Source organism: Salvelinus sp. IW2-2015, linkage group LG1, assembly GCF_002910315.2.
Source record: "Salvelinus sp. IW2-2015 linkage group LG1, ASM291031v2, whole genome shotgun sequence".
In the NCBI taxonomy this organism is placed as follows: Eukaryota; Metazoa; Chordata; class Actinopteri; order Salmoniformes; family Salmonidae; genus Salvelinus; species Salvelinus sp. IW2-2015.
Window position 1 is genome coordinate 15,287,747 of NC_036838.1, and position 12,254 is coordinate 15,300,000.

Below are 12,254 nucleotides of genomic sequence, written 5' to 3' on the forward strand. Positions count from 1 at the left end.
CTTGGCTGATTTCTTAAGATTTTCCCATGATGTCAAGCAAAGAGGCACTGAGTTAGAAAGTAGGCCTTGAAATAAATCCACAGGTACACCTCCAATTGATTCAAATTATGTCAAATAGCCTATCAGAAGCTTCTAAAGCTATGACATCATTTTCTGGAATTTTCAGAGCTGTTTAAAGGCACAGTCAACTTAGTGTATGTAAACTTCTGACCCACTGGAATTGTGATACAGTGAATTATAAATGAAATAATCTTTCTGTAAACAATTGTTGGAAAAATTACTTGTGTCATGCACAAAGTAGATGTCCTAACCGACTTGGCAAAACTATAGTTTGTTAACAAGAAATTTGTGGAGTGGTTGAAAAACAAGTTTTAATGACTCCAAACTAAGTTTATGTAAACTTCCGACTTCAACTGTATGTTATCATAAGGCATATCATCTTTTTTCATATGCCTTTTTAAGTTGAGTCATAACACATCAAGTGAAAAATGTCTTGCATTTTAATTAGTAAAAAACACATACTGCATTTGATGCATCACACTGTTCAACACTATTTGTGTACCTTATTGATGTTCTCTTAAGTTAAGTGTATTCACCTGTCATGATATTTAACTAAAGTCCAGTTTTACGTGGACCAGATCTCCATCAGAGCATATTTAAGGACAAAAAAACATTATTTCCCCTTCGAAAATATCACACTGTGCACACATGTACCATGTTTATCTTCAAACAAGGCCTTTAGAGTATGTGTTTTCCCAATCACCACGTGATTGACACAGACTCAATATTATCCTCATGTTTTGGTATTTCAAAAGGTTCGAACTCAAAGCCTAGACGGGAAGCACACAAAAACATTGGCAAGTGTTATAAAACAGGTGCGATTATCTTTACCCTTGGTTTCTCAACATGGTCTTTGCTTTGCACCGCTGCCAAGTGTCATTCACCTGAAATGTGTGTGGAGCTGAACTCAAAACAAGTATAATTTGTTGCTTTGCAAGTACAAGGCTATGCATAATAAGAGTATGCCTTATGCAACTGAAAGTGATGTAGATGTAGGCCTAGATTAACTGCGCTTGCATTGCACAATGCACAGGAACAGTCCCGAAAATGCAAGTAAAGCCCATTTGACACYCCAGGCAGGCGCGAGCAAATGACCAAATGACCAGTTCATAAATGACCAGCATGGTCAAATAATAATCAGGAGTAAATGTCAGTTGGCTTTTCATAGCCGATCATTAAGAGTATCTCTACCGCTCCTGCGGTCTCTAGAGAGTTGAAAACAGCAGGTCTGGGACAGGTAGCACGTCCGGTGGACAGATCAGGGTTCCATATGCCGCGCGCGGCAGATACAGTGAAACTGGAACAGCAGCAAGGCCAGGTGGACCTGGGGACAGCAAGGAGTCATCATGCCCGGTAGTCCTGACGCATGGTCCTAGGGCTCTTGTCCTCCGAGAGAGAGAAGAAAGAGAGAAGGAGAGAATTAAGGAAAGCATACTTAAATTCACACAGGACACCGGATAAGACAGGAGAAGTACTCCAGATATAACCAACTGACCCTAGCCCCCCGACACATAAACTACTGCAGCATAAATACTGGAGCTGAGACAGGAGGGTCAGGAGACACTGTGGCCCCATCCGATATACCCCCGGACAGGGCCAAACAGGAAGGATATAAGCCCACCCACTTTGCCAAAGCACAGCCCCGCACACCTAGAGGGATATCTTCAACCACCAACTTTTTAAACCTAACCTTAACTCCTAACCTTAACCAAACTGCTAACCCTAATTCCTAAACTTAACTCTAACCTTAAACACTAACCCCTAACCCTAATGTCTAGCCTTACCCTACCCAACTTCAGCCTATGTACGTTAAGCTCAGCTGATACGTTAGCCACCTAGCTAGAAATCGTAACATTGCATATTTAGAAAATTCGTACATATACTATGTTTGTCAAATTCGCAACATTATTGTACGTTTTTTAGAAAATTGCAAGATTTAATACGAACTGTAATTCGTAGCATATCATACGAAACGGGTGATGTGACATCCCATAAGTAATACACACCATACCAAACGTGATATATCATTCTAAATGGTGTGTACAGATTTACATACAGAATAATATAAAATGCTCTGAGACCAGGTTGCTCATGTTGACATGCTATCAGTTTGCTGAAATATGACTGGTTTCACATTTGTCTCCAGCAATCATAAGGTAAATTATATCTAAAACACTTGTATTTTATATTTACAATCCCCTTATCCAAACGGATTACTAATTTACCTAGCTCTTATCAATAGCTCTTATCAATGTATACATTACAGTGCATGGAGGTTGGTGTTATTTCAATCGGAAATAAATAAAGTATGTTTTTCCACTTGGTCAACCTTATTCATCGTTTCCTCGCGCATAAAGGTGATGGAACGGCATATTTGTAGACACACCTATAGCCATGGGAAGTAGTTTGGGGGTGGAGGAGCTRTGATTTCAAATCAGTGCAGCTTTGGGCAATGAATATCAGATAGACATTTCAAATGGTCTATTTGTGGTTATTCTTTTTGCTTAAGTATTTTGAAGTACACTCAAGAGAAAACGGGTTCTGCAGCTGTCCCCATAGGAGAAGACTTTTTGTTTCCAAACTCTTTTGGGTTCCATGTAGAATTMTCTGTGGAAAAGGTTCTACATGGAACCCAAAAGGGTTCTACCTGGTACCAAAAGGGGTTCTTCAAAGGGKTTTCCTATGGGGACAGGCAAAGAACCCTTTTTGGTTATAGATAGCACCTTTTTTTCTAAGAGTGTACCGTGAAATTAAATCTAATTTAATATAGTCATGTTTTTCCACACTGGAAACTTCTCCCTATAGGATCCCAATTGGTTGAAAAACCATTGAATATAATTCATATTATTCTTATCAATAAGACTTTAAAACAGAAGTTGTATCAGTGTGTCGGAGTCTGGTCTAGTGGTAGTGCTGTCAACTTTTGATCACACATTGCCCCTTGTGGCGTTGGGTTTATATATGTTTTCCTCTACCTATCACTCTCCCCTCATTTTACAAGATGTTATATCAGTAAGATACATGCAAATGCTATAGTGTGCTCCCTCAAATACACTAATTGGATAGGTTGACGTTTATTTTCTTGCTCTGGAGGCAGAACTGACCGATTTCCACTAGATGGGCCAGCTGCAAAGTCAAAATTGGCTACATCTTAAAAATGTTTGAAAACAAAAATGAGCTTTTTGGTCTTAATTTAAGGTTAAGTTTAGGAGTTAGGTTAAAGGGTTAAGGTTAGGGTTAGGTGAAGGGTTAGCTAAAAGGGTTTAGGTTAGGGTTAGGGTAATGGTTAGCTAAAAGGGGTAAGGTTAGGGTTAGGGGTATTTGCAAAATAGATAAAAAGTAATAAGTAATATTTGAAAAGTGGCTAATTAGCTAAAATGCTGAAGTTGTCAGTAATGAGATAAAAGTGGCAAATTATTTAAAATGCTAAAGTTGTCCGTGATGAGATTTGAACTTGCAACCTTTGGGTTGCTCGATGTTCACATTATACACCAACCCATACACCCCAACTAACCACCTTATGTTAATTTTTGCCTTAAGTAACCGTATATCTAATGTAACCATACCAAATTAACATATACTAATTTAAGTGTCTGGATTTACATTTACTATGTTACATCTAGTCTGAGACCAGGCTGACATGGCACATATTTCGGCCTCTTTTCCACAGTGAAGTATAAATAGCTGTGTCATTATTCAGAATAACAATTTTAGGCCTATGGCTTCATCATTTGCAGGGATGAAATTTAGAGACCCAAGCCCATGCTGTAGCCTATGGAAACCCATGCACACTGACAGTAGCACAGAACCTACCGAGTTGAATTATGTGCTCTAGAATGTTGCCCAATTTCTATCTTATTTAATATTATGCACTGTCTGTAGCCACCATCAGTAATACCCACAGACATAATAACTGTCACTTTAGTGCAGTGACTGTTAGTTTCCTTAAATTTGAAGCCTACATTTTGCATCATTCCTGTCACGGTTGACTAGGAGTGGAAGGTAGGAATCAGGCGCAGAAAGCAGAGGTTCAAGGAAAAAATAGATATATAATCCGGCACAAAAATGGTCCTACCCAAACACATGGCGGAAAACACTGACCAATCCAAAACACAGGGTAACACGGTCCGGAGCACAACAACACCTCCAACTCAAAACGTGAACACAAAACAATCCCGCACAAACAAGAGCGGGCTTCACAAACTTAAATAGGCGATTAAATCAAGAAAAAACAAATAGGAACAGGTGCAACTAATAAGACAAAACTAACAGAAAAGGAAAAAGGGATCGGTGGCGGCTAGTAGGCCGGTGACGACGACCGCCGAGCACCGCCCGAACAGGCAGGGGAGCCAACTTCGGCGGGAGTCGTGACAATTCCATTACATTGTTACAGTAGTTTACCTTTTTTCCCCCTCTGTCACATCCATGTGGTTGTTCCTGAGGGTTGCTAAAAATAGTGGATAATATAAGGCTAAGGTATTACAATTTGTGCAATAATTTAGGACATGTAGCCTATTTGAATCATTATGGAACACAGACCATACACCTGGAGCCTGGATCATGGTTCACAACGACTGGACCACTGTCATCACAGTTCCATGATTAGGGTAGATTTACAGGACTATTGTTCGAACCCTATTGTTATCATCTTTTAATATTTAATCGACTGAACAATTTAATATAGCAACTTTCAGGATGAATACAACCACTGTATTTTTGATTCGCTAATATATTTTGTGCCTAACGGCTCTCCAACCATGTTTATGTATGATTCATAAATACTTTCCTAACCTTAAATAATCTACATACAAGATCAGAGTTCTTTTTTTAAATCTACCAATTGGTGCTGAAARGGAAGCTAATAGGCTTGTATTTAGATGGATTTCTTTAATTGATCCTTATTCTGACTGTTCTCTCGATTTACATCCCCAGATTCAGATTCGGAGTGGGTTGCAGGTGTGATTGCAGGGTACAGTGAAAATCTTAGGCTTCGAGCTTCAACATGCGGGACTAAATGAAATAGAACAATGAGAATGGTAATAAAAAAACAACAACAATAGAAATAGCACTATATACATAATAACAACTGTAGCAGGGTTGAATAAATAAATGTCCATCGGGGTGGAGGCAGAGTAATGACTATTGAGGGGGTGGGGGGGAATGGCCATAGGGGGAGCAGCAGTCAGACTAAATTACTATTGAGGGGGTGTGGGGACCAAGTGAAATAAAACAATAATAATACAAAATAAATATTAACAACTGCAACAGTGATGAATGAACATTGGGGGTGGGGGCAGAGTAAAAGTCCTTTGAGGGGGTTGGGGGAAAGGTCCATAGGGGAAATAGCAGGTAAGGTAAGTGACTGTTGAGGGGGAAATATCCATAGGGGGAGTAGCAGGGGGAGTGGAGAGCAAGTAGCGGACTAGTGTTGGTTATTCAGCAGTCTGATGATCTGGGGGTAGAAACTATTGGCCAGTCTTCTGGTTTTTGCCATGATGCTCCTGTACTGCCCACGTCTGAGTGATGGARGCGGGGAGAACGGGGCATGGCTCGGCTCCCTGGGGTCCCTGATGATCTTCTTGGCTTTCCTGCGACACCTGATGCTGTAGGTGTCCTGGATGACAGGCAGTGTGCACCCAATGGTGCGTTCGACTGCGCGTATCACCCTCTGAAGCAGCTTGTGGTCCGTGGTGGTGGAGTTGCCATAACAGGCTGTGATGCACCCCGACAGTATGCTCTCGATGGTGCTCCTGTAGAACACTGTGAGGGCCATCAGGGACAGGACATATTTCTTCAGCGTCATGAGGTTGAAAAGTCGCTGTCGTGCCTTCTTCACCACGGTGTCTGTGTGATTAGACCATTTTAGCTTCTCTGTGATGTGTATGCCGAGGAATTTGAAGTTATTGACTGTCTCCACAGTGGCCCTGTTAATGAGGATGGGGGCATGTCCAGCCTGGTTCCTCCAGAAGTGCATAATCAGACTCTGTTGTTTTGCTGACATTGAGGGAGAGGTTTTTAATCTGGCACCACAACCGTCAGAGTACCCACCTCCTCCCTGTAGGACGTCTTGTCGATGTTGGTTATCAGGCCTACCACTGTCGTGTCGATAGCAAACTTGAAGATGTAGTTTGAACTGTGTGAGGCAACGCAGTCGTGGGTATACAGGGAATACAGGAGGGGACTGAGGACGTACCCTTGTGGGGCCCCCGTGTTGACAACCAGTGTCGAAGGTAAAGTTGCCTACATTCACCTCCTGGGGGTGGCCCGTCAGGAAGTCCAGGACCCAGTTGCATAGGGAGGAGTTCAGACCCAGGGCCGTGAGCTTTGTAATGAGCTTATAGGACACTAGGGTATTGTAGGCTGAGATGTAGTCGATAATCAGCATCCTCATATGTATGTATTCCTTTTGTCCAAGTGGGTAAGGGCAGTGTGCAGTGCAATAGCGATTGCGTCGTCCGTGGATCTGTCAGGGCGGTAGGAAAATGTGAGATGTTTAAGTGTGTCGGGGATGGAGGAGGTGGTTTGGTCTTTGACTAGCCTCTCAAAGCACTTCATGATGATGGAAGTGAGTGCTAGTGGTCGGTAGTCAGTTTGGTTATTTTCCCTTTCTGGGGCACAGGGATGATAAGGGACATCTTAAAGCAGGTGGGTATAGCGGCCTGAGATAAAGAGTGATTTAAAATCTCTGAGAACACAACAGCCAGCTCGTCTGCACATGCTCTGAGGGAATGACTAGGGATGCCGTCTGAGCCGACAGCCTTGTGAGGGTTAACACGTTTTAATGACTTACATATGTYCTCAGTGGAGACCGTGAGTATATAGCACACATTGGCATCAGGGGCTCTCCTCGGCAGCTTAGAGTCATTGTACTTGAATCGTGAAAAAAAGGTGTTTCGCTCATCCGGTAGGGTGGTTTTGGTGACCACGATGTGGCTGGCTTTCTTTTTATTATCCCTGATTGTTAGGAATCCCTGACACATACACCTTGTGTCTGACTGAATTTCTGCWCCACTTTGTCCCTATACTTGTCTTTTTGCCATCTTGATCCATCTGCGTAGGCATATTTGTACTGTTTAACCAAACTTTTTCAGTTTCCCTACAAGGCTGCTATCAGTCTACAGTTTCTGATTAGGGTATGTTTTGAAAGACAATATCCGTATACCTGTGTCAAAAAGGCTTGTATCAGTTGTCAAGAGTAGAATTTTGGCAATTTAGACAGTCGATGTGTTGGTAATAATTCGTGAGCATGGAATTAATTTGAAGTAGAGCTCAGGTGSATCCTGTTTTCACTGATCATCCTTCATATGTTTCCACAACTTGATTGGAGTCCACTTGTGGTCAATTCAATTGATTGGACATGATTTRGAAAGGCACACACCTGTCTATATAAGGTCCCACAGTTGACAAYRYATGTCAGAGTAAAAACCAAGCCACGARGTCGAAGGAATTGTCCATAGATCTCAGACACGGGATTTGTGTCGAGGCACAGATCTGGGGAATGGTACCAAAAAATGTCTGCAGCATTGAAAGTCCCCAGGAACACAGTGGCCTCCATCATTCTTAAATTGAAGAAGTKTGGAACCACCAAKACTGTTAAATTAWAGTGATAGTCCTTAGTGCTTCACGTTGGTTCTGTCATTCTAAATTTGGGTTGGATAATTTATCAACAGTTATAATTATGATTTGGAAAGGCAAGGCTTCTAGAGACAGAGCTATGCCCCCAAAATGTGAGGAGAGCCATTAGGTTGTAGCTTGGGCTAACCTTTCCCCAATCTCATTCTTATCAAGGTTGGTGTGAAACTGTCATAACATGTGTTCTCTCTCTTCCCTGTGAAAGTCAATATGCATGTGCCCTAGACCAAATTCGGGAGATCTCTAGAGACTGAGAGAAAATTGGCAATGCTAAAGGAATTGTGTAAAATGGCTTTGCAAAACAGASAGGCTCTTGACTATCTTTTGGCAGGTCAAGKGGGCACTTGTGCAATCATTGGCGATGAATGTTGTACTTTTGTCCCAGATCACTCTTCTAATATGACTGATAKCAMCRRWKRCAWTGYMWYYGKTGMTAAGAATMATTCCACACAACCTGCAACTTGGTTGGAATCCCTGTTTGGAAGTTAGGGATCCCAAGTTGCCAAATGGGCTGCAGCGTGTGTTTTTTTCTTAATTTATCTAAATTGTGTTATTTAACATGTTGTGAATGTGTGTGTATTTTTTATCAATTCACTTACGTTAATAGAAGTATAAACTTTATTATGATGATAGTATTACCATACTAATTAGATTGTATAATCCAGAATGAAGGCCTTAAAATGATGTGTATGGTTTTATGTGGTGATTTCCCTTACTTTAATCGAAATATGATATGGAAGTTCAAATCTAATGCTTCCTTTAAAATGTAATTATCATTATCACACAAGTGACACATTTTACTTTGTGAAGAAACAGTCTTGAAAATGATCATCTTGTCTTTGGTGTCATGAACAATCCTTGGTTTCTGCCTGTGCCTGGTAAAGATATGAGTGGGGGCCGTCATGACCATCTGGCAGAAYGCCCAGAATATGTTCTTTAAGTTAAGATAGGAGACGGTGCCAGACACATGCCGGAACCAGCCCTATGAACTATGCCTATGTAACGTGTCTGTAACCAATATATAAGGGAACAAACGGGACTGCCCCGTTGGAGCTCCTGATCGGCATGTGTACTTGGTGCATTGAGTTAGTTGTAACCTCTCCAGCACGCTGATATAAACATAATTTAAGATTCATTTAAGATTGACATTGAGTTTCCCTGTGTAARCACGACAATAGTAACAATATGGAAAATAGAAAGTGTCCAGATAAAAGATACAAATATTGTATAAATACTTCATAATTATTAGATGATGCTTACCCAGACACACTTGTCTAAATTGATAGGTAAATGTGAAAGAAATGCTATAACCACCCCCCAGCCACACCAAGCTAAGTGGTTGGGTCACTATTGTCTAGACATGTACACATGTTCATGAAATACAATAAATGGCCCTAATCACCCCAGACACACCTGGCTAACTTGGTGGGTSATGTAATGATCTGGCAAAGTGGAGTCTTTTGTTTAGACATGTTCTTAGCTAGCTAGCTAGCTAGCTAAACAGTTAACCATWATCYCAACCCATGCTACTAGCAATACAAAATGATTGTCGTAGCTAGCCACCATGCATGAAATGCTGTAGTATGAATCTGCAGGTAGCTTAAGCCAACCAACTATGTTCAACGTTAGCTAGCTAGCTAGCTAACATTAGGCTATAGCCAGTGGTGAAAGTAAGGAAGTACAGTCCGGTATGGCGTTCTGGCAAAATAAATAGTGGGAGTTCGCCGTACCAGTAAAACTTGAGCCTATCACAATAATGAAAACAAAATGCAGAGAAAACTGTAGGCTAATACATAATTATTTATCATGACCATAAACAGGTGGTAGGCCTATAGCCAACACTGCAAAATGCAATGTGATTCAACAAGAACACTGACATTTTGGCAAGGCAGAGATGAGTGGCCGAGGCGACGAACAGCAGTGGAGGCAATAATTCTTTCATAATGCCAATCGCCAAATGTCATTACACTTTTTGGTGTTTGTGTAACATATGTCTCTTTCCATTCACCACTGTTTAGAGGCTGGAAATATGTTGCGAGTTGATGAATTTGCATGGGTAGCCTAGTAAAGGAGCCCTTTGAAGTGATTGTTTGACAATCAGATGAAAACATCAGGACTGGTTGTATTACTGCCACAATAAAAGGTAAAACATTTTAAAAGTTAAATKACATAATATTTATGACTAAGCCCACAGAGATGCTAATGAATTAATAGGGATTCTAAATAGAATTAAATGATTAGGCACCATGGCTGCCCATTAGGCAGGATTAGGCAGCCACCTAGAGTGGGATTTGATGAGGTGGCATTTCCCGAGCTAATTGGATCAAGATAAGAYATAACACCTCACATTATTCTACCTAAAAACAATGATAACTTCTCTCACCCAGTGGCACGAGGGCTATTTATGTGAACGCTGGTGGATTTGTCCTAATACACGTAGTGTCAATGGGTTCAATTACAGTTCTTACTTTAACCACCAGAGGGCAGTGTCGCTATTCTAGACTCTAATAGGCATGCTACTTGGCAGCTCCCGAACACTGTGACTGCTAGCAGTGCTTAGCATAAGCAGTCTTCTACTGGCGGGAAAAAACGAACGATTTACATCATTATATCGAGTTTCATTACTCACGGAACATTCTTCACTTCAACAATGTCCGTAGAAGAAGCTTAATCCCATCCTCATCGCCACTGTAATATTTGTGTTGTGGAGAAAATGACCAGGCAGGAGATGGGAGTACAGTTTAGTGTGGTTTAGTAAAAACATCTCGTGCCCTACAGCCCCCGGGCCAATAGTGTGCATGTGCAATTCCTATTGGGTGTCGTAAAGTRACACTGCCGTAATACATTACTGAAYAGTAACTAATATAGACAGATATAGATCACCGATACTACAATGACATTGTAATATATTTGGTCTACAGTCTATGGGCTACAGAAAAACCACATAGGCTATTACTCTTTCTACCGTAGGCTACATAATTTATGTTAAATTAATTTGATTGAGCATTGGTGGAGCGTAGCAGTGCACTTTTGTTTGTACAGCTTGATTGGCCCGCGTTGTGTCAAGTCACTCTGGTTCACACTGACCATGTGTAGAAAGTAGTCCATCACAACTTTTTCCAACTGATCTTTGCMAATAGCACCTGCTAAATTCAGGGCAGCAATGTTTTTGCAGTTCTCCATGGCTAACGTTATATCTTTAAAAAAAGTTGTGGTTGCAATGWTAATCTACACATATTGCGCAGCTCATGTTTTAGACAGAAGCATGATATATGGCAGACCAATCGGAACGCATCTCTCGGCATGTCCAACCCATTTATTATCTCAGCCAAGCTAGCGGGAAACTTCCTGTCTTTTTCCGTGGCTAAACCAACTAGGCTCGTAATTTAACAATTTTATTCGTATTTACTGATAGCATMCCATTTTATTATTATTAAGGCACATGAAAGTTCATGTGTCCCAGAATGCATTTCTGCCCCAAAACGCATTTTGTTACAAATAAAAAAACTAAGTGGAAAAATGCCTCTGCTGTGAAATAGTGCAGTGCGACATATGCTTCCTGTATTCAACTCCTTTGTTATGKCAAGCCTAAGTCATTTCAGRGTTGAAATGTGCTTAACAAGTCACATAATAAGTTGTATGGACTCACTGTGTGCAATAATAGTGTTTAACATGATTTTTGAATGACTAGCTCATCTCTGTACCCCACACATAGAATTATCTGTAAGGTCCCACAATCGATCAGTGAATTTCAAACAAAAGGGCACCTATTGGTAGATGGTAAACATTTAAATTAAAAGCAGACACTGGATGTCCCTTTGAGTATGGTGAAGTTATTAATTACACTTTGGATGGTGTATCAATACACCCAGTCACAACAAAGATACAGGTGTCCTTCCTAACTCAGTTGCCGGAGAGGAAGGAAACCATTCAGGGATTTCACCATGAGGCCAATGCTGACTTTAAAACAGTTGCAGAGTTTAATGGCTGTGATAGGGGWAAATTGAGGATGGATCAACAACATTGTAGTGACTCCACAATACTAACCTAAATGAAAGAGCGAAAAGGAGGAAGCCTGTAGAGAATACAGATATTCCAAAACATGCATCCTGTTTGCAATAAGACACTAAAGKAAAATTGCAAAAAATATGGCAAAGAAATTTACTTTGTCTTGAGTACAAAGTGTTACGTTTGGGGCAAATCCAACACAACACATCACTGAGTACCACTCTTCATATTTTCAAGCATGGTGGTGGCTGCATCCTGTTATGGGTATAGGATAAAACATTGCTAAGCACAGGCAAATCCTTGAGAAAAAACCTGGTTCAGTTTGCTTTATAACCTAAAACATAAGGAYRAATATACACTGGAGKTGCTTACCAAGACGACATTGAATGTTCCTGAGTTGCCTAGTTACCGTTTTGACTTAAATTGGTTTGAAAATCTATGGCAAGACTTTAAAATGGCTGTCTAGCAATGATCAACAACCAACTAGACAGATCTTAAAGAATAAAAAAATAAATTTAAAAAAGGTCAAATATTGGACAATCCAGGTCTGCAAA